This window comes from Dermacentor silvarum, chromosome 7, assembly GCF_013339745.2.
Source record: "Dermacentor silvarum isolate Dsil-2018 chromosome 7, BIME_Dsil_1.4, whole genome shotgun sequence".
In the NCBI taxonomy this organism is placed as follows: domain Eukaryota; kingdom Metazoa; phylum Arthropoda; class Arachnida; order Ixodida; family Ixodidae; genus Dermacentor; species Dermacentor silvarum.
Window position 1 is genome coordinate 120,270,822 of NC_051160.1, and position 23,063 is coordinate 120,293,884.

The 23,063-nt window shown below is 50.1% G+C and overlaps 1 protein-coding gene across 3 annotated transcripts in view; it reads left to right on the plus strand.

Annotated features, from left to right (window-relative positions):
• LOC125946944 (uncharacterized) overlaps positions 1–23,063 on the plus strand; it is a 90,866-nt gene that overhangs the window by 21,601 nt on the left and 46,202 nt on the right. The window lies entirely within an intron of this gene.

A 23,063-nucleotide genomic window follows, 5' to 3' on the forward strand; every position in this document is an offset into this window, starting at 1 on the left:
TGCAGGAGTGCTTCATGTCACACTATGTGGCGTGTTTCGATAGCTCATCAAAAACCTGTCTAACCCGGTTGCACCGACTCTCTGTTTTGCGAGACATCTGACAACAGCTGTTTCAGCAATGCCCGCTTCGTTGTTTGCACCAGACGTTCGGCTGCCCCGTTCGAAATCGGGTGATAGGGCGGCGTTCTTGTATGATTTATGTTATTTTTAGCTAAGAAGTGCTCGAACTCTTGTGATACAAACTGCGGCCCATTATCACTCACAATTACGTCGGGAAGTCCGTACGCCGCGAAGACACTTCGAAGTTCGAAAATCATTTGGCTTGTGACGGTTGAGGTCATTAGCCATACTTCAATCCACTTAGAATAGGCATCAACTAAAACTAGGAAGTTAAACTGTCCTTTCATAGTGAAGTCAACATGCAGCCTTTGCCAAACCTTGGACGGATAAGGCCAAGGGTGCAGTGGTACAGGCTGCGCGGCTGCTTGCACGACTTGACAAACCCGACAGGCTCGTACGTAATCATCTACTGCTTTATCTAGACCTGGCCACCAAATGAAGCCTCTAGCCATCATTTTCATCCATGAGGTGCCTGGATGGTCCTCATGCAGCAAAGACAACAGAGCCGGTTGCAATGCATCGGGCACGATCACCCTTGTGCACCACGTGACGCAACCTTGCTCGAGTGATAGCTCTAGACGTCTAACGTAGTATGGCTTGAGTTCGTTAGGCACTTCTGAAGGCCAGCCATATCGCGTGTACTCGACGACTCTGCATAGTTTGCAATCACGGGCGGTGACCTTAGCTACGTCAGAAGAGTTCAACGGAGTGTTTTCGAACATGGAAAGGCGTTTCGAACTCTCAGATTTTAACATGATGCCAAAGGTAGACGAGACAGAGCATCAGCCACTTCGATTTCAGCCCATTTGCGATACTTAAGCGTATACCGGTACGCCGACATTATCAAGAACCATCCTTGTAGTTTGGCAGCTGCTTGCGATGGGGTTGCTTTGTTCTGTCTCAAGATGCTAACGAGTGGCTGATGGTCCGTGTACAACATAAACTTTCTACCCAAAAAAAGCTCGTGGAACTTTTAAGTCCAAAGATAAGTGCTAGGGCCTCTCTTTCACATTGTGCGTAATTTTTCTCGGCTGACGTCAGAGTTCGCGAAGCAAAAGCTATCGGACGCTTTTCTCCGTCCGGCAGCACGTGAAAAATAACCGCTCCAACGCCGTACGCAGACGCATCACATTGCAACCCGAGCGGCTTGCGTGCGTCGTAGTAGGTAAGTGCACGGTTGTTTACAAGCAGAAGCTTAGTCGCTTTGAAAGCATTACCACACTCCTTCGTCCACAGCCATCGTTCTCCCTTCCGCAACAATCTGTACATTGGTTCTGCAGCGGATCACACGTTCTTCATAAATTTGCTGGAAAAACTGAGCAGCCCTAAGTATGCTCTTAATTCGGTTACATTTGTTGGTTCAGGAGCGTGCAGGATTGCCTTCACCTTCTCTTCTGTCGGGTAGATGCCATCGGCGCTGACCTCGTGCCCAATGTACGACACAGAATCTTGGAAAAACTTGCATTTTCCAGCTTTAACGTAATGTTATACTCCGAAAGCTTGCCCAGCACCCGCTCGAGTGTCTTTTGGCAATCTTACACGTTCTGGCATGCAACTATGACATCATCTATATAACAACCAACATTTGGACTACCAAGAAAATCCTTATCCATCATGCACTGGAACAAATTAGGGGCACTGGCTATTCCATAAAGAAGTCTGTTATACCGATAGAGTCCCTTATGCGTGTTAACTGTCAGAATATGTCTTAATTCTTGGCTCAGTACCACTTGTTGGTATGCCGATGACAAATCTAAGACACAAAATACTTTGCCTTCACAAATTGCTGTGAACAATTCCTCTGGTTGTGGTAGTGGGTAGTGGTCTACTTTAGGTACAGGATTTGCAGTCATTTTGTTTTCACCACAAAGGCGTATTCGATCACCTTGCTTCTTTGGGACAAAAACCAGTGGAGTTGTCCAATCGCTTCTAGTCACAGGCGTGATAACGCCTTGGTTTCAAGCTCAGTGAGGCGTTTTTCCGCATGTTCGCGCAAAGAAAAAGGAAGTGGGCCTGCTTTACAAAACACCGGCGTACAACCAGGCTGCAAAACAATTTGCGCCTCGAAGTTCCTGATAGCACCAAGCGATTGCGAAAACACGTTTGGAAACTTCGCCCGAATCTTATCTACTCTGTCTTCGCTGCGTAGACTGCAAAGCAATTTCCAATTCAGCCGAAGCTTATTAAGCCAGGTTCGTCCCAGCAATACACGTAACTCGCGCTCACGTTCTTTGACAACAACGATTGGTAAAACGGCACTCTGCCCTTCATAGGTCGCGGTTACATTGCATTGCCCTATGACATCCATTTTCTCGCCTGTGTACGTCTTTAGAACAATCTGAGTTGGTTCACAATTCACATGCGAAAACTTTTCTTTGTACACACTTTCAGGTACAACTGTCACTGCGGCCCTCGTGTCCACCTGCATTGACACTTTCTGGCCCTCCACATTTACAGTCACCACATAACCGTTCATCACAGATGTCTCGACGGCGCAGTTGTACAGAGTGTGCTCGTCTTCCTCTGATGATTCCATTACTGCATGTGCCTTCAGCTCGCTTTTGCTCGTCCGACACATGTTTTGAAGCTGTCCAACTATTGAACATAGCTTGCACGGGTACTTTTTATACCAGCAATTTTCTGGCGCATGCATCTTGCCACAGCGGTAACATTTTTGTTTCTTGGTCTTGTTTCGCGGACGAACTTTTAGCCTTCGTTTCGTCCCGGTCGCTGCGCTCATGCTCGTTAGTTGTCATTTTCACTGCGTTTATGTTCTCCGCCCGGCTTCCTGCTTGTATTGCGGCTGTTTGTTTCGCAGCCAATTCACTGTCAAGAGCTATTTTGCATGTCCTTTCGAACGTGAGTGCGTCAGCCGTGAACATTGCCTTCTGCGTCTCTTCACTTCGAATCCCAGCTACCAATCTGTCGCGTAGGGCGTCCAGGAGAAATTCCCCGAAGTTACACTTCCGGGTTAGGTGTTTCAACTCTACTACGAAATCTTTCACACTTTCGTGCTCAAGTTGCACTCGGCGGTTTAATTTGCACCTTTCTGCAATTATAGACATCTTCGGGCTGTAGTGGCTTTGCAAGAGCTCTTTTACTTCCGCGAAGGTCTTATCCCCTGGCAGCAATGGAACAACCAAGTTCTTGAGAACATCATAGGCTTCTGCTCCAATTACTGTCAAGAAAACGCACAATTTCTTCTCATCCGCTATCTCGTTTGCCCTGATGTAATGCTCAAATCGTTCCACATACGATTCGAAATTCTGAACCTAAGGGTCGTACTCGTCTACTTTGCCGAGCCGGGACATGGCTTGGTAGGAGAAGTAAATGTTACTTGATTGACTTTCGGGTCCCTTGCTGTCCTCTGGTAGCGACGCCTCCAGTAGTAGCGTGGCTTCGTCGAGCCGCCACATCCTCGTTGATGGTGTCCAGTAGGCCAGGTTACGGCGATCCCATCCTCGTCGCCAGATCAACTAATGCAGACGAGCGACAACGGTCCAGGAGCAGAAAGGCAACTCGCTTTATTGCCAAGAACGACTTGTTCTTATACAAAGAACGCTATGACGTCACAGGGCCGTGCGCAATCTTTAATCGCACGTTATCACAAGACGTCACACCAAAGATTGCGCTACGACAAATACATAAGCCATTACCAAGCTTAATCATTTCATTTGCAGCTCGGATTAACTTAGTCGCAAAGTCTCATCAGTCATCATCATCAGCCCATATTTATGTCCACTGCAGGAGTAAAGCCTCTCCCTTCGACCTCCAATTACCCCTGTCTTGCGCTAGCTGATTCCAACTTACGCCTCCAAATTTCCTAACTTCATCACGCCACCTAGTTTCCTGCCGTCCTCGACTGCGCCTCCCTTCTCTTGGTATTCATTCTTTAAGTGTAATGCTCCGCCGGCTATCCAATCTACGCGTTACATGGCCTGCCCAGCTCCATATTTTTCTCTTAAGGTCAACAAGAATATCGGGTATCCCTCTTTGCCCTCTCATCCACACCGCTCTCTTCCTGTCTCGTAACGTTAGGCCTAACAGTTTTCGTTCAATTCCTCTGTTACATGGGAGAGCTTACCTACTGGTTGCCTTGGTGCCCTTCTTCCCACTTCAATTGCTGTTTCTGAGAGGAGCCCAGTTACGGTTTCATTCATTACCTCTATGTTGTCTTCATCCTCCTGTTCTAAAGCTGCATATTTGCGAGCACCTGCCTGAATTGGTCTGCTTTTACCCTTACTGCGTCTAGGTTGGCCTGTTTCTTCTTGAGTAATTTTATTCTTTCTATCTTCAAATTGAGAGAAATACTAGACCTCACTTACCTAGGGTTACTGTAATTTAACCTACACCTAACACTACTACATCCCGCACTATGGTGGGATCGGTGGAGAGCATGAAATCTATTTCATTTTTTTAACACGAAAGTGTTTTATGCCGGGGTCCACCAAGACTTCACTGACGTATTTCCGTCACGGAAATACGTCAGCTTACAATGTACACGAACATAATACAAAGAAAGAAACCAGAAGAAAAAGTTCCACAAACATGCAAAATTTGGAAATCGAACCCACGACCTCTAGGTCCGCGACGACAGATCGCCGAGCGTTTAACCCATTGCGCCACAAACGCATTTGCAGAGAGCTACACAGACGCGCCTTATATATCTAACACTCCTCCGTGTACCCGCGCTCTTGCTCGGGGCGGTGCCGCCGCCTACGAGCAGAAAAGAGAAGTACTGCATTATGACACTAACGCGCACCGACAGTGAACGCTTCGGTGGTCTCAGCACAACGACGCCTCGATGCCAGCATTCGAAGGGACGCTGGCATCAAGAAGCACTACCAACGCCACCTAGGTGGCGTTCACCGTACTCAGCACAGCGGAGCGTGGCCTCCGCAATTAGCTCTGAAAATGTTTCTGAAGTTGATCGCGGAGGCTGCAATTACGACGCGCTGTACGCGCTGATTTGACTCGGTGACGATTCAGTTACGTGCTTTGTCTTGCGCGTTGTATTAGTGTGTCAGTTACGCGCTTCGTCTTTCGCGTTGTGCTAGCGTGTGCAGCGTAGTGCAGCTTCCATATGCACGACGGTTGCTCATGGTCATCGACGTTGGTAGTCGTGATGGAGGAGACGTGCCACCAGGCGTCAGCGTGGGTGCATCAACGCCTAAGGGCGCTTTAGCCACAAAACACCAATAGACATTATATATCAATGTGCAATAAACATTACACTACTTCTGTGAAGACACGTTTCACTTTCGTGTTCTATACCGATTCCTATATAAGAGGGATCAACCACATTTTCTTGCTCTATTAAGACTTTTCCAGGTCCACTTCCCGTTGCTGCGTTTCCTGAAGAAGGTATTCATTCATCGGAACCAATTCTTTCCCTCGAATTCTAACAACATCTCTCCTGTAGTGTTCCTAGAATCAATGCCGTAGCTGTCATTTACTTGCTCACCAGCCTTTTCCCCCCTTTTGCACTGAAGTCGCCCATGACCACAGTATACTAAGTTTGTACCTTTCTCATTGCTAAATCAAAATGTTCATAAAACTGTTCTATTTCTTCATAATCGTGAAGGGCTTGCACTACCTTCATTCTATACCTCCTATTCAGCTTTATTACCACAACTGCTACCCTATCATTAATGCTATAGAATGTTTCAATGTTTCCCGCTATGTCCTTGTGGACACGAAATCCTACCCCCAATTCTCTTTTGTCTGGAAGACCTCTGTAGCACAGGACGTGGCTGTTAGTCAGCATTATATAAGACTCACCAGTTGTTCTAACGTCACTGAGGCCAATAATATCCCAGGCAATGACTGAGAATTCCTCAAATAGCCCTGCTAAGCTAGCCTCACTCGATAGTGTGCGCGTGTTGAACGTTGCCAGGTTCAGTTCCCAGTGACGGCCTGTCCGGACCCAGACATTCTTAGCACCCTCTGCCGCGTCGCAGGTCTGACCACCGCCTTGGTCAAGTGCTCCGCATCCGCGGGGGACTTAGGGTCATGGGTAATTGTAGAAGTTATGAGGGAGGTAGTGGCCGAATACTGCACCAGGGAGGCCAATTCCTGCTCTGATGAGGGAGTGTCTTTGTTTAAGATTAGTGGGTCTTCCAAATTTGGTTGCACCTAGAGTAGCATAGCCCCACTAGCTCTCGGTAATATTTTTTTTCCGGGTGTCAAGCGCCACTCTATGCCTGAAAATGTAGTGGGTTGGAGGTTGATTCGAACTAACGACCTTCAGATGAGAAGCCGGGTGTTGTACATCTGCTCCGCGCCACCACCTTGCAGAATAATGTATAATAAATACGCGCTCCCACACGCAGCTGGTACTCTGCTTTTTGACGGAAAAGAACTTCTAAAGATACTTACAGATCGGTAAGGCTGCCAAAAGTTCACAGTCGGTTGGCGCAAAATAGCAAGGGAAAGACACCCGACGAAAACACATGGTGTCTGTCGTATTTTTGCATACCGCCACATCGCTGGGAAGAACGCTAGTGTGTGCGTCCGGGCACATTTCCTTGATTCTTCATCAAACATGATTATTCATGGGCTCTGTCATTTATTGTGTAATAACCATTCATAACGATGTTATTGGCCTTCAAGAAAACATGGATACCATTTTTAACTGGTGCAATGAATAGAAAGCAGGTCTAAGTGTATCCAAATGTAAATGCATGCGCGTGCAGCAGTTCACCAATGTGTCATGGCTATACTATCAATAATATAGCTTTTCCCCCTGCTTCATCAGTTAAATAACTGGGCGTTATCATTACCAGTAACCCAACGGCGGGGGGGGGGGGATTATATAAATTCCACTATAGCAAACGCTAAACGAAAGTTAGGCTACATCAAATGGCACTTGTTCCTTGCACAACTCCCGTTAAAAAAGGTAATGTGCACAACATAGATGTCAATATAGATTCGCCCGCCTCTTCAATACGATTTTGCAATGTGCATGCATGCCAAACTGTGAACTTTACAATTCGTTGTGAGATGCCGCAAGAAAAGAGGGGGCGTAAGATAACACACATTGTTTTTGAGCTTGCCTTTCGCGCACGTCTTTTCAGGAATACATACGCATATCACTAACCAGTACTTAACTTTACACGCAGCATAGTGAGCAAGAGCAAACATGGAGCAACAATTACCGACAAGCAACAGATTCAATATTATTGATAGTGAAACGTGTGCAGCGATTGCTGTGCAAGGCTGTTGCGGTGCAAGGCTGGCACGGTATAAGCCTTTGGAGGGCTCTTAATCCTCTGAGCACAGGGCGTGCATGCACCGTTGATACCAAACAGCCCGATGGCGGCCGTGCCGATGGCACGAATGCACTTCGGTGTTCGTATTGTCACGAGACTCTAGAAGTGGACTTGAAGGTTTAATAACCCGTAGAGCAGCTGGCTCTCGGAAGACGCGACCGTCGGGGCTGGCTCGAGCAGTAAAGGGGGCGCGCGGTCTTCTTTCTTCTCTTGGGCTCGACCCACTCTTGCCCTCGACCCACTACCTACAGGTGGCAATATCCCCCCTTCCGAACAAAAGCATCGCCTCGATGCTAAAAAAAATAGGCGTAGAAGACAACGACGAAGAAGGCAGGCAAAGCGAAAGTACACAAAAAAAGTAGCCGTCACGCCGGCACAGTCAATGAACGAAGAAGCAATCTCCCAAAGATAAATGAAAAGTAGAAACAAAGAAGGGAATGAGAGAACAAAAAAAACGAAAACAAAAAAGTTACGGACGCGCAATGTACGGCTTCATGCGCACAACATGAACTATGTCTGAGCTCGGTTGTCTTTGTGTCCTACTCCGTGTCTGCGATGATGTGTCCGGAACAACTTCGTAGTTTACGCCACTGACGCGGCGGAGCACTTTATACGGACCGAAATACCGGCTTAGCAGTTTTTCACAGAGACCACGACGTCGAACGGGGGTCCACACCCAAACTTGGTCCCCGGGGTTGTAGGACACGTCCCTGTGGCGGATGTTGTAGCGTCGTGCGTCTGCCTGCTGCTGCTGGCCGATATGCAGCCACGCGAGCTGCCGGGCTTCCTCAGCACGCTCTGCAAATTCCTCGGCGTCAGTTGTCAATAGGTCAGCGTCTTGACACGGCAGCATAGCGTCCAGCATCGTCTGGACTTCGCGACCGTAGAGAAGGCGAAAGGGCGTGAAGCGCGTCGTCTCTTGCACAGCGGTGTTATACGCGAAGGTCACGTAAGGCAAGATCCGATCCCATGTTTTGTGTTGAACGTCTATGTACATTGCGAGCATATCTGTGACCGTCTTATTCAGTCGCTCGGTAAGTCCGTTGGTCTGCGGATGGTACGCGGTCGTCTTGCGATGCCTGGTGTTGCTCAATTCAAAAACCTCGTCCATAAGCTGCGCTGTGAATGCTGTCCCTCTGTCTGTTATTACAGTGGAGGGAGCACCGTGACGCAAGACGATGTGGCGCATGAAGAAGTGCGCTACCTCTGAGGCCGTGGCTCGTGGGATCGCCTGCGTCTCAGCATAGCGTGTTAAATAATCAGTCGCGACGATCACCCATTTGTTGCCGTCGGCAGAAAGGGGAAACGGTCCGAGAATGTCCATGCCGACTTGGTCGAAAGGCGTGTGAGGTGCTTCAATTGGCTGAAGTAAGCCAGCCGGTTTAACGGATGGTGTCTTGCGGCGCTGGCATTCACGACAGCCTTTAACGTACTGTTTGACGCTTGCCGAAAGCCCGGGCCAATAGTACATTTCGCTTACTCTAGCGAGTGTTCGTGAAAAAGCCTAAATGACCAGATGTTAGTTCGTCATGGCAAGCGAGGAGGTAAGCACGGCTGGTCGAACGAGCATTCTTCTTATACAGCACGTTATCTCGCAGACAGAAGGACGTCAGCGAGCGGGACAGATGGCGTGGTATGGTTGTGTCGCGACCCTCTAAATGATCGATGATCGGTCGAATCTCACCGTCGTCACGCTGCCGTCTGCTCAAGTCCGACGAACTAATGGCGCCCAGGAAGCCGTCATCATCCTCTGTTTCCTGACTGGCAGGATCAATGGGTGCGCGGGACAGCGGGTCAGCGTCTTCATGCTTACGGCCAGACTTATAAACGATGGTGATGTCAAATTCCTGTAGCCGCAAGCTCCACCGTGCCAGCCGTCCTGAAGGGTCGCGCATGCTTGCCAACCAACAGAGGGCATGGTGGTCCGTCACTACTTTGAAGGGACGACCATAGAGATAGGGGCGAAACTTGATGATCGCCCACACGACCGCGAGGCACTCCTTCTCCGTAGTCGAATAATTCGCCTCGGCACGGGACAGGGAGCGGCTGGCATACGCTATAACTCTTTCCACTCCATCTTGAAGCTGGACGAGCACTGCGCCAAGGCCAATGCTACTGGCGTCGGTATGCACCTCAGTATCAGCATCATCGTCAAAATGTGCAAGAACGGGTGCTGACTGAAGGCGCTGTCGTAATTCAGCAAAAGAAGCCTGTTGCTCATTATGCCACACAAATGGCGTATCGTCTCTTGTAAGGCGTGTCAGGGGTTCCGCTATCTTCGAAAAGCCTTTAATAAACCGGCGATAGTAGGCGCACAAACCCAGGAAGCGCCGGATGGCCTTCTTATCGGCAGGAGCTGGAAACGCGGCCACAGCGGCAAGCTTGTCTGGATCGGGTCGGACCCCTTTGGCGCTTACTACATGACCGAGGAACTTGAGCTCTTCGTAACCAAAGTGGCACTTTTCGGGCTTAAGTGTGAGGTCTGCCGATCGGATGGCTTCTAGCACCCTCCGTAGGCGGTGAAGATGCTGCTCGAACGTTTCAGAGAAGATGACCACATCATCCAGGTACACAAGACAGGCCTGCCACTTCAGTCCAGTAAGGACAGTGTCCATCATTCGCTGGAAAGTAGCCGGGGCTGAACACAAGCCAAAAGGAAGCACTCGAAATTCATAGAGCCCATCTGGAGTCACAAAGGCTGTTTCCTCGCGGTCGCGTTCGTCTACCTCGATTTGCCAGTACCCGCTTTTTAAATCGAGAGAAGAAAAGTACTGGGCGCGCCGTAGTCGATCTAACGAGTCGTCGATACGCGGCAGCGGGTACACGTCCTTTTTAGTCACGTTGTTGAGCTTGCGGTAGTCGACACAGAAGCGTAGCGTTCCGTCTTTCTTTTTGACAAGAACGACCGGAGATGACCACGGGCTGTTGGAAGGTTCGATGACGCCATCGTCAAGCATCTCTTGGACTTGCGTACGTATGGCTTGGCGTTCTCTTGCCGACACGCGGTAAGGCTGCTGGTGTATCGGGCGTGCGTCGTCGTACGTGATGATCCTGTGTTTAGTGATGGAAGTCTGGCGTACCTTGGAAGAATGTGCGAAGCAGGTCCTGAATTCAAGCAAGAGCTTGCGCAGTGCTGTCTGGCTATCGGTGGACAGTTCAGAATTGATGTCAAGATGGCCCAGAGACGTGTCTGCTGTCTCCACTACTTCTGACGTGAAACAGTTGTTAACGTCTGCTATTGCGTCTGCAAACGCTAACGAAGTGCCGCGGAACAGGTGTCGGTGCTCGTAGCTAAAGTTGGTAACAAGCAATTGCGAATGACCAGCACGAATCTGTATAACACTGCGAGCCACACAAACACCTTGTTTCAGTAGGTGTTCTAAGTTACTTTCGGCCACCGCTTCGCCATCGCGTAAGCAACAGCATGTGACGTCGACGAGGACACTGGCACGTGGAGGAAGCTTTACACTGTCAGCAGACACACGAAGTACGTCGTCGCGCCGTCGGCCGTCTTACACGTCGATTGCTCGTTCGGCAGAGAAAGTGATACGACGCTCTTGCAGATTGATAATCGCGCCGTACTCCTGCAGGAAGTCAACCCCAAGGATAACGTCGCGGGAGCATTCGCGTAAGACAAGGCAGCTCGCTACGAATGTAGATCCTTGAATCTCAACTCTAGTCGTGCAGGCGCCCAGCGGAGTAACGATGTGGCCGCCAGCCGTCCGAATCTGCGAGTTATGCCAGGGCGTGATCACTTTCTTCAGCTGCGTTGCTATTTTGCCGCTTAGTATCGTGTAGTCTGCGCCGGTGTCCACTAAAGCACTAACGGCATAACCGTCAACAGTAACTGGTATATCGAGCGAAAGCCGGTCGTCTCGTTCAGTTGCAGGTGGTGTCGGGTCGGTATCTTTCCGTAACTGCGTCCGTCGGAGGTCTTCAGCGCTTCGACCGTCAGCGACCTCGCCCCCAAAGATCGCTTCAGTTAGTTTTCCCGGCGGGGACTGGTCGACCGCTCGGGAGAATACCGCTGGGGCGGAGGTGAAAATCGTCTCAGAGACGGCGAACGCGACTGCCGCCGGGCAGGCGGTGGCAAGCGCTGCTGGGACAGGTATTCCTGAATGTCCCGGGGTCGTTGGCCGTATCGGGGCGGCGGCGAGTATGCGGAAAAGCCGCGAATCCCAAGGCGCCGGTATGGGCACTGGCGGTACAAGTGGTCAGCTTCACCGCAGTGGAAGCACAGAGGCCGCGAATCGGGTGTGCGCCAAACATCCGACTTCCGAGGGGGCGGGCGTCTATCGTCGACGTAGTGAACCGCTTGCTCCGTACGATGGGCAAATGGAGCGGCATGAACAACGGGCGGCGGCGTGTACCCAGCGTCGTAGTACGGTATCGGCTGCACCGACTGAACTGACACCGTAGGAGGAGCACGAACGAATAGCGGCGGAGAGGAAGCAGGGCGCTTCAGGGCTTCCGCGTAGGTCGCACGAGGGTATTCAGCAGGTACTGCCGCAGCGTTAGCAGGAGGCAAGGTATCACGAAGCGCCTGGTGCAGTTCGTCCTTGATAATGCTCGCTATGGAGCTTACCGTAGGTTGCGGTGTTACAGCGGCCTTTTGCAACTCTTCACGCACTACAGAGCGGATGAGTTCTCGCAGTGAGTCGCCGTTGCTTCCTATGGCCGTGAAAACGTCAGCAGCAGACATGCTGTTCGCTTGCCGCTCATACAAGTTCGAGCGATGCAAAGCATCTTTTCCATGGTTACGGCCTCGGACAAGAACTCCGCGACCGTCTTCGGAGGGCTCCGTATGAGGCCAGCGAAGAGTTGCTCCTTGACCCCGCGCATCAGATGACGTAACTTCTTCTCCTCCGTCATTCTTGGATCCGCTCGTCGGAAGAGGCGCGTCATGTCTTCGACGTACGTGGTCACAGTTTCGTTTGGCAACTGGACACGGGCCTGAATCGCTCGTTCCGCTCGTTCGTGGCGATCAGAACTGGTGTAGGTCTCCAGGAGCTGACGACAAAACTCGCGCCACGACGGCAGTTGCCCGTCGCGGTTCTGAAACCACGTACGCGCGCCATCCTCCAGGTAGAAGTAGACGTGTCTGAGTTTTTCCGTGTCGTTCCATTCGTTCACGGAGGCCACGCGCTCGTATTCGACCATCCAGTCTTCGACGTCTTCGAACACTGTGCCATGAAACGTCTTTGGGATCCGTGGGCTCTCAAGTGTGTAACGGTTCGACATCGTGCTTCCCGTACCGGTTGGGGCGGTTTGAAGGGTGGCGCTGGTCATACCGGTCGATGTGGTGGGAACCGTAGCGTCGACGACTTCTGGGGACAGTCCCCTGATCCTGCGGCTGGCCCGATGCACGGGAGTGTCGACAGGCACTGGATTCGTAGCGCGGATCCTTGGAGGGGTCTGAAACATCCGTGAGGACGCTTACCCAGCACCTCCACCAGTTTGTCACGAGCCTCTAGAAGTGGACTTGAAGGTTTAATAACCCGTAGAGCAGCTGGCTCTCGGAAGACGCGACCGTCGGGGCTGGCTCGAGAATCAGAATGGAGATGTATAAATCAAAACAAACATAAATGTGGGAATATATACGCACCTGAGAATGAATAATTAGAATATATCAAATCACTTGAATAGAATAAGGAGTAAATGATGAATTAAAAAAAAGAAGTAGATAGCAAGTCATCAAATTTGTAAAAATATTTCGGTACCCTAAGCCGTGATTTTCTCATCTAAATCTTTCTGACCCTGTAATGTAATTCTGGATGGCATCTACAACCTTCCCGTCGCTGTGCCCAAGGGTAGAGGCCCCCAATGATAGTAAATTTTGAACATTTAATTCTAATCTAAGAAGGCGGAACGGTGTTTCTAAGGTTCTTTTTCGCAATTCAGAATATCTTTGACAGGCCATGAGAAAGTGATCTAATGTTTCATGTTGTCCACAATAGGGACAGTTAGGTGAGGGAACCAGACCAGCTCTGTGTAGGTAAAAATTTAAAATGGAATTCTGCAGCGTAGTCTAGTGATTGCGACTTCAAGTGAACGCGTTTGACAGAGTTTGCTATTCCAAGTAAAGGGGGCGCGCGGTCTTCTTTCTTCTCTTGGGCTCGACCCACTCTTGCCCTCGACCCACTACCTACAGGTGGCAGTATAATTGCTATTGCAATTAAACATTGTGAATGTCAAAAGAGAGTCTTTGACTGGGCATCTTGGTGGTTAGCTTGCCGTCATCTGGTTTGAAAAAGTGTAAAATTCGGCTGAAAAAATAACGGGAAATGTTTGCATGCCCGTGCTAGTAGCATATTCAGAAATTTGCCAAATATATCTCTTTTTAGTCATATTAACAACCTTTACATGTTTGCAGTATGAGTGACTTTATTAGCGGCATAAACAGGCAGTAAACTGGCTTGATAAAATTCCTCAACAGACTTTGAGTATGTTCAATGCTTTGCGCCATTTAATCCCAAAAGAGATTGTGTGTCTTTATTTGTCGCTATTTATAAAGACATGCTAAAGAACTAATTAGTGAACCATCTGACAGCATAAAGGCTGCCTTTATAGGCAAATCACAACCTTGAGATCTGAAACCCTTTTAGATAACTGGGGATTTTATAATTGCTACAGCATAAACAACGAAGATGAAGTGGAGATGAAGATGAAGGGGGTCCGAAGGTACTGCTGCCAAATATACTTGACAAAGTAAAGCCAAACACCTGAAACTTGTTTTCCGCCAAGTATTTCTAGAGCCAATTGGTACAACATGAAGCCATGATGGCTGCGGTGTGTACAAACTAGCAAAACAACCAAATGGTAGCACGGCTTGGTCGCTTGATCTGGCTTGTGTAGCTCCACCATGGCAACGGTAAAGCGTTGCGCTGCTGAGCACGGCGGTCGCATTTCTATGGAGGCGAAATGCAAAAACGCCCGTGTGCTTGCGTTGTAGGCCACGTTAAAGAACGCCAGGTGGTCAAAATTATTCCGGAGCCCTCCACTACGACGTGCCTCATAATCAGAAGTGGCTTTGGCACGTAAAACGTGAAGAAGAAGAAGGCAAGGTAATTAAGGCAAGCTTGTTGTCAGTGGCTGTGGACACTCCACATTGCAATTGTTTCGCGGCACCCTGACACGAAACTATCTAGGATAGTTTCCAGGTAGACTGTGTTCATGACATAGCTCTTACGCGGAGTTTGTTACTTTTGTAATACAACGATTTATTGCAAAAATCTAAAGTCGCACTGGTTGTGCACGAACGCTGATCGCGCGCACAGCGACAGACGCAAGAGCGCTTCTTCGTCCTATCTACGCAGTAAATCGCCAGGAGGGCTCATCTTCTCACCCGGGGGCCATTGTAGTGAAGTCATCAGTATTGTGTATGAAATTTTTTATGGAAATGCCACGCGGCCCGGCGAGGCCCTCCTAATAAATGTACGCACCCTTTTAATTATGCTTACAATAAACCGTACCAACAAAATTTTAATGCCGGAGTGTAGGTACATTATGTAATATGGTACAGAAAGATACATATACGGCAGGACGCACCAAGCATAAATGAATTTGTCTATTGCAATGGCGCAAAACGTATTGTTTTCGTTATGTAGTGGGTACTTAGATTCTATGCAGTTTTGAAGAGCCCCTAATTGATCTTCACGTTGTAAAATAATTGCTAATTAGCCCGTTGGCAAAGTTCCCCCCTGAAGAAGAAGAAAACAGTGCAATCGTTAACGATGAGGACTACAGTGCGCCCAACAAACCCTTGCTCGTAACGCTTCTGTTGGCATCGATAGGCGCTACGCTTTCTTTTTCTTCTTGACATGAATTCGGGCTCTTGCAGCAATATAAAGACAGGTATTTATACGAGAATTTTTTTAACAGTTTGAAAACAGTTATGAAATGAACTTCGAAAAATAAAATAACAACGGTACAGTGACCTGAAGATTTCGCCGACACCACTCGCCCGCTCACCGACTTAAGAAAGACGTTGCTTTCAAATTGGGCCTTGCTCAGACCAAAGTCTTCTGCGCCCTTGTATGCTAGCTAACGGCTCCCCCATTACTGGCTCAGTGTGAACCATCACCTCCCACTAAAATTCACACGGATGCCAGTGGCCATGAAATTGGGGCTGTACGCGTTCAATGACAGCCTAACGCAGAGCGCGTAATTGGATACGCCAACCGCCACCTGTCACATGCCAAGAGTAATTTTTCAGTTACTGAAAGGGAGTGCCTGGCGTTAGTTTGCGCAGTAGCCAAATTCCGCCCCTACTTGTGGGCCCGCACATTTTCCGTGTTTACCGATCACCACGCCTTGTGCTGGCTCTCGTCACTTAAAGACCCCACTGTACGATTGGTTAGATGGGCGCTACGGCTCCAAGGATACTCATTTGATGTTTTATAGAAGTCAGGCCGCTTCCACAAGGACGCCGACGGCCTCTCCCGTCATGCTGTGGACCACCCTGAATATGATGCGCAGGACACCGACTCTTGTGTCCTTGCCATTTCTGATCTGCACCACATCCGCTCTGAACAACGGCGTGATGATTGGTTACGTGTTCGCACCAATCGTCTCAATTCTGGACGTTCGGGGGCCACCCTGTCCATGTTCCTACTCCGTGACGACGTTCTCTACCGTCGCAGCTTACGCTAAGAAGGACCAGAATTTCTACTCGTTGTACCACGCCATACCCGGGCATCAGTTTTTGAGCATTTGCGTGATTCTCCAATTGGAGGCCACCAGGAGTTTCTTGTACTTAAGAGCGCGTACGACGCCGCATCTACTGGCCAAGCTTGTACTTCTACATGCGCCGCCACGCTGCAGCCTGTGCGCTCTGCCAGCGTCGCAAAGAATCAGCTGTGCTGCCCGCTGGACGCTTTCACCCCATCGATGTGCCCCCAGAACCATTCTTTCGCGTCAGTCCCGACCTTTTCGGCCCTTACCCGACGTCGCAATCTGGCAATAAGTGGGTCTTTGTCACGACTGATTACGCGACGCGGTACGCAATCAAGTGAGCTTAGCCCCCAAGCTGTACAACTGAGATGGCGAATTTCCTTTTACACGACGTCCTACTCCATCACGGCGCACCCTGGCCGCTCCTCACTGTTCCCGGCCGCACCTTCTTGCCCGAGTTGTTGAAGACCTCATTGGCTCCTGTTATACGGAGCACAAGCACAAACAGCACGTTACCATTCGTGACCTTCACCTATAGTTCGTCCCGTCCCTAGACCGCTGGCTTTTCACCGAATTTACCTTCCTTCCTTGACGAACACTGCCACTGAATATATTCAAGGCGTCTTGGCCCGGGCTCACATGGCGTGCCAGGTTGCCGGCTTCCGCCTCACTGAGTCTAAAGCCGCGCAGAATATCTGGTATGACAGCCGACATCGGGACGCTCGATTTCCTTCTGGCTCCTGTGTTCTCTAATGGACACCGCTTTGGCTTGTCTGAAAAGCTGATGCCGCGCTACACAGGGCCATACACGATATTGCGTCAGCTTGGCGATGTTAACTACGAGATCGCTCCGCTGGACTTGCCTGTCCCCACGGACCTTGTGCATATGTCTCGGCTGAAGCCTTATTTTGGCGCGAGTTCAGCTCCCTTGTAGTTGGCACCGAGACGGCGCCTTTACAGGCATGGGTTATGCTACGGCGCAACCAAGAGTGGCGCCAGTCAGAAGAAGACGATTGGACGTGTAGAGGCGGAATCGGTCTCTACAGCCATTTTATTTATGTATCATGGTTTTTGCTGTAAATATTGTAAATACATCTTTATATCTTTATATGTTACTTACGCGTCCAACAATACGTAAATGTTACTTTGGGAAGTTCTGAGAATATAAACAAAACACGAAAGAATGTTTCAGTACATTTCTTGCGCACGTTCATCTTATATTTTCTACGTACGACTCGCCATGGTTGCTTTGCGACTACGCTGTTGGGCTCGCTGAGCACGAAGTCGCGGGATTAAATCCCAGCCACGGCAGCCAGAATTCGAAGGGGGCGAAATGCGACTACCCCCATCTAGAAACCCCCGGTGATCCAAACTTGTGCGAAGTCTCCCATTACCGCGTGCCTCATAATTATATCGTGGATTTGGCACATAAAACCCCATAATTTTATGGCATTGGGCTGCAACGCACGAGGTCACGGGATCCAATTATGACCACGGCGGCCACTTTTCCAGTGCCAGACTTTCATATTTTCCGCCGATTCCCATGATCCATGGGCCATGTGGGGTAGACAGTTCAGTATCGGTGGAATCTGAGATTGCCATGTTTTTCGCTTTACATGGTTCTGGAGTGCCCGGGTTATCCGCGGCTCCTTTCCTGCTCACTTTACGTGGATTGTCAATGGATTCTTTGATACAAGCTTTTAAGATGTTGGAATTTGCTGAACATTTGTGGTTAAAAGCTGTGTGCTCTGTACTGATGTTGCACAATTTGTTGCAACGTTTGCTCATTTGCTGTGTGCAATTTGCTTTAGACTGCCGCTTTACATACCGCGCCACCCGCAGTGGAAGTATTCGTCATTGCTGTTTCGCCCAATAGCTGTTGTTTAAGACATACCATCTGTTTTTTGAGCGTAGCAAAATTCTCTGTTAGCACGCGGTTTTCCGAGATCACTCTGGTATGCGATGGTGGATGTTATGGGAACCTGGGACTTTGGATGTTATGGGAGCCATCCCACGCTACTCGGGCACCAGCCTTCTTGCACCAGCCTTCTGAATCCCGGGAATGTGGTTTCGTTAAGGGAAAATAGTTTGTTGGGATGTAAGAGTATATTGTAGTCATGGGCGAGTCGAATGAAAAAGTGGGGGATAAGCAGGCTAGTGAGAAAGCAATTGGCAACTACGGCATAGTATCTACGGTCACAAGAAGAGAGATGTTGATAAAATTTGGGGAAAGTAATCGGCTCCGAATAATTAATACCTTCTGCAGGAAGCGTAGAAACAGATAGTGGTCCTGGAAAAGCACTAATGGCCAAACAAGAAATGAAATAGATTTCATACTCTCTGCCGACCCCAGCATAGTGCAGGATGTAGAAGTGTTAGGTAGGGTAAAGTGCAGTGACAATAGCCTAGTTAGGTCTAGGATTTGTCTCAATTTGATGAGAGAAAGAGTAAAATAAGTCAAGGAGAAACAAGCCAACCTAGACACTGTAAGGGTAAAAGCAGACCTAATTTAGGCTGGTGCTCGCGAAAAAATGTATAGCTTTAGAACATAAAGATGAAGAAAACATAAATGTAATGATTGAAACCATAACTTGGCTGATTTCAGAAGCAGAAATTGAAATGGAAGGTAAGGCACCAAGGCAACCAGTACGTAAGCTCTCCCAAGTAACAAAGGGCCCAATAAATTAACGACAAAGCATAAAAGTATTCAATTGAAAAGATCCGGTAGAATTCGCTGAACTGTCAAAACTGATAAACGAGAATAAAGTAAGGAATATCCGAAATTAATCGTGTGAAAGATTGAGGAAGCAGTAAAACACGGACACAGCATGCGATCAGTAAGAAAAAACTTGGCATAGGACAAGGCAAGCACTGAAAGATAAGCAGGATAATGTCATCAGCAATTTTTATAGCATTGCAAGAACAGCGGAAGAATTGTACCCTGATCTGTACAGTTCACAAAGCATCCAAGCTGCTTTCATTCGAAAAAAGTGATGACCTAGATACTGAGGCTGCTTCTTTAACTAGCCATGAAGTTAGAAGGGCCTTACAAGGCATGACCCAGGGAAAAGCGGCTGGAGAAGATGGAATAACAGCCGATTCAATAAAATACGGAGGTGAGAATATGCTTTATAAGCTTGCGGCCCTTTATACGCAATGCCCCACGACTTCAAGTGTACCAAGGAACTGGAAAACTGACAACATTATATTGATCGATAACAAGGGAGACGTTAAAGAATTGGAGAATTATTGATTGATTAGCTTGCTTTCAGTAGTGTATAAAATATTCACCAAGATAACTTCCAATAAATCAGGGCAACACTTGACTTCAATAAACCAAGAGAACAGGCTGCCTTCAGGAATGGATATACTACAAAGGTTCACATTCATGATATCAATCAGGTAATCGAGCAATATACGAAGCACACTAAACCTCTCTGTATGGCTTTCATGGATTATGAAAATACATTTCATTCAGTAAGGTACCAGCATTCATAGCGGCTTTGCGTAACCATGGAGTAAAGGAGGCATACGTTAATATCTTCGGAAATATTTCAACGAGGCGCTGCAGTAGCGAACGATCACGAGAGGACTGACAAAGACGACGATCGCCGATAGTGTCGTGCACGGGCTTCATCTTGTGTGCCTGTCTTTTGCCCGTTGTACATATCGTGTAAATATATTGCCAAGCGTCTTTTCTCTCCATAACATTTTGGTGGAGAGTGCGGGTGTTTGAAACATCAAGACGTATTTACGCAGCGGACGCTCCTTAGCTGCATCTACAATGCCAGCTCAAGGCGGGGACGACAATACTTCAGGCAGGTCGCCAACCGTGCCTCAACCAACCGCCGCCAACCGCCCTATCATCTTCCCACAACTGTTGTACCCGAGTACCTTTTCCGGCTCGGACCACACTGACATCGAAAATTGGCTTCACCTGTAATAACGGGTGAGCACTAGCTGCAACTGGGGCCGGACTTTTATGCCAGCGAGCATCATATATTACCTGACGGGCACGTCAGAAGTGTGGTTTCTGACCACGAACAGGAGATTACGATTTGGGAGGTCCGTAAGCAAAAGCTTGTAGCGCCCACCAATGCCACAGCGCGGAGCGCTTTTTTCGGCGCTCTCAGCCGGTGCCTTGGCGCCGGCTATCAAAGAAATAGAAAAATAAAGAAGCGCAGCGCGTGCTCGAGGCGCAAGCTCGGCACGCGCAGTGTGGTTCCAAAAGCCAGCCACGCTAGGTCGTCGCAACCGTCGCTCGGCTCGCCGCCTTCACCCTTCTGATCAGGGACGACGGCACGGCTCGTACAGCCGCCGCCACGTCCCTCCTACATTGGTGACCCGGGAGAACGCGCCTTCCACCGAGCGACACGCTGCCATGGCTCACTGGCCGGAGCCGCAGTTCGACCCACCACTGCCGCCGTTCTCATCCAGCTACGTCGGCGCATGGTTCGCTCAGTTCGAAGCGGCTCTGGAGCTTGACCACATCTGGATCCAGGAGTTCAAGCACGCGGTACTCCTCGACGTCCTGCCGCTTGCTCTCCAGCTCCACCTCGGCGTTCCATCGCCTGGCCCGCGCCCGTACGACGAACTGCGGCAGCGCGTGCTCGACTTCTTCGGCGCTGCCTACCACCCTCTTCCAGTGGCTGACCGCACGGTGCGCGAATCGCTGCCTGCGTTCCCACCGCCAGCGCTACCCGCATCTCAACCTGTGCCCGGAAGCCACCACCAGGCAAGCCTTCCTCCCCCTTTTGCCCGGTCAGCTCGTGGCTCACTCGCGACGTATTCCGTCGCTATGTACCCCGCCAGGCTGCGCCGCGTCCACCTGCACTGCTCGCGTCGTGGTCCGCCTAGCACTTCAACTCCATCGGTCGTGCGCGCACCCTACGCGCCACGTAACAGGTGCGGTACGTAATACGCCGCCGACAACGCTCGCGCGGGTACCGCCGGCGCACCATTCGCCTCACAGGCCTCCCCGTTCCTCCTTCAAGACGCATGGGCCGATCACTATATCGTCGGTTGGACGCGCCCCTCCCAACAGCGTCCGTTCAGCGAGTCCCTCGACCCTTGCGGAGCTCCCAGTGCCGCCCACCTGAATGGTGGCAGTGACCCGATGCCTTCACGTTGACGACTCGGACTGGCCACAGACACTTTTCAATCAGGACTCAACTGGCTCGCCATTTCGACGTTCCGTCTGGGCGGGGGGCCCTGTAGCGCCCACCGACGCCACAGCGCGGAGCGCTTTGTTCGGCGCTCTCAGCCGGTGCCTTGGCGCCGGCTATCAAATAAAGAGAAAAATAAAGAAGCGCAGCGCGTGCTCGAGGCGCAAGCTCGGCACGCGCAGTGTGGTTCCAAAAGCCAGCCACGCTGGTCGTCGCAACCGTCGCTCGGCTCGCCGCCTTCACCCTTCTGATCAGGAACGACGGCACGGCTCGTACAGCCGCCGTCACGTCCCTCTACAATCTCATCGATCTGTTGGGCAAGCCCATCCGACGCCGTCGCGCAACGCAGAAAGAACTTGCATGCCGAGCTCAGACTTGCACTGCGTCCTATGTCACGTACATTGAGGACGTGCGCGCGCTTTGTCGCAATGTCGATGACCATGCAGATTCCCGGAGCGGAAAACGTACCGCACATCGTCAAAGGTATCGCGTATGACGCGTTTACACTCCTGCTTTTTAAGAATTCATCTACAGTGCAAGACGTCATCAAGGAATCCCCGCGCCTTGAAGAAGCAAAAAGTCGCTGCATTACTCCGAACTTGACCCGTCTTCCGAACACGGCTGTGACGTCTACCTGCGAGGATCTTCGTCTCCCACCCGTTCCACCCATCCCTGCTCCATCAGATAATACTGTGAGCATCATCCGCCGCGAGACTGAAGCTGTCTCCCCAGTTCCCCTTTCGGTGCGTACCCCGACAAGTCCCATGCAACCATTTCTCTTATCCAGACCCAACGTTGTCCAGACCGTTGTGCGTCAAGAACTAGCAAACGAAGGATTACAGGACGCTTTGTCCAGTCAACGAACCCGACTACCGCCCACCTGCTGTACCTGAGCTATGCAGAAGCCCATACGTTCGCCCTCGTTATCAGAATTCCGCAGAATGGCACAATTCGGATGACAGGCCGATCTGCTTCTGCTGTGGACGCGTTGGACACATTTCCCGCCATTCTCGCAGTGCTTCGAACTCGCAGCCTTGGCCGCGCTATCGAAACATCCGACGTCCAAGTGGTAGCTCACTAGTCCCGGTACACAATAAAGACAGTAGCGCTCCGTCATCATGGCCAGCCCGATCCAACCGCTCCCCTTCGCCATCCCGACACCTGTCCCGCTCACCACTGCGTCGTCGCTCTCCTCCCTCGTACTCCCGCCGCTCATCGGATAACTGACCGACGCAGCTACGAGAGGTAAGCCTGCCACGACGACCCAACCCGACATTTTTCTGCTCACACTACCTGGACATCACAACCTCATCAACGTAGACGTGGACGGTAAATCCTGTCATTGCATTCATTCACACCGGCGCCCACATATCGATGAAGAACTTAAGCTCCGTACTCGTCGGAAGAAAGTTCTTACCCCTGCTCCGATTGCTGTAGTCAGCGTAGCCGATGGTGCGACTCCGGCTGTTTCTGGGTTGTGTACCGCCCGTGTCACTGCTGCCGGATGCCACACTTCAGTTTTGTTTTACGTCTTGGATCAGTGCCCACATGCAATTATCCTAGGACTTTATTTTTTCTCGCCAGATTCAGTTCTTATTGACTGCTCTGCTGGTGTCGTTCAGCTTGCCTTACCTCATGCGGTTGAGCGTTTTGATCCTGTGCCGCATCGCCTGTATTCCGCCGATTACATTCGCCTACCACGTCTAGCCATGACGTACATCGACGCCTCTCCGCATCCCTTTGAGGACGACGGCGGTTACATCGCGTCACCCAACTCCACCATCCTTTGTTCGCAGAATGTTGTGCTCCCGCACACGGTCATCCGTATAACCGG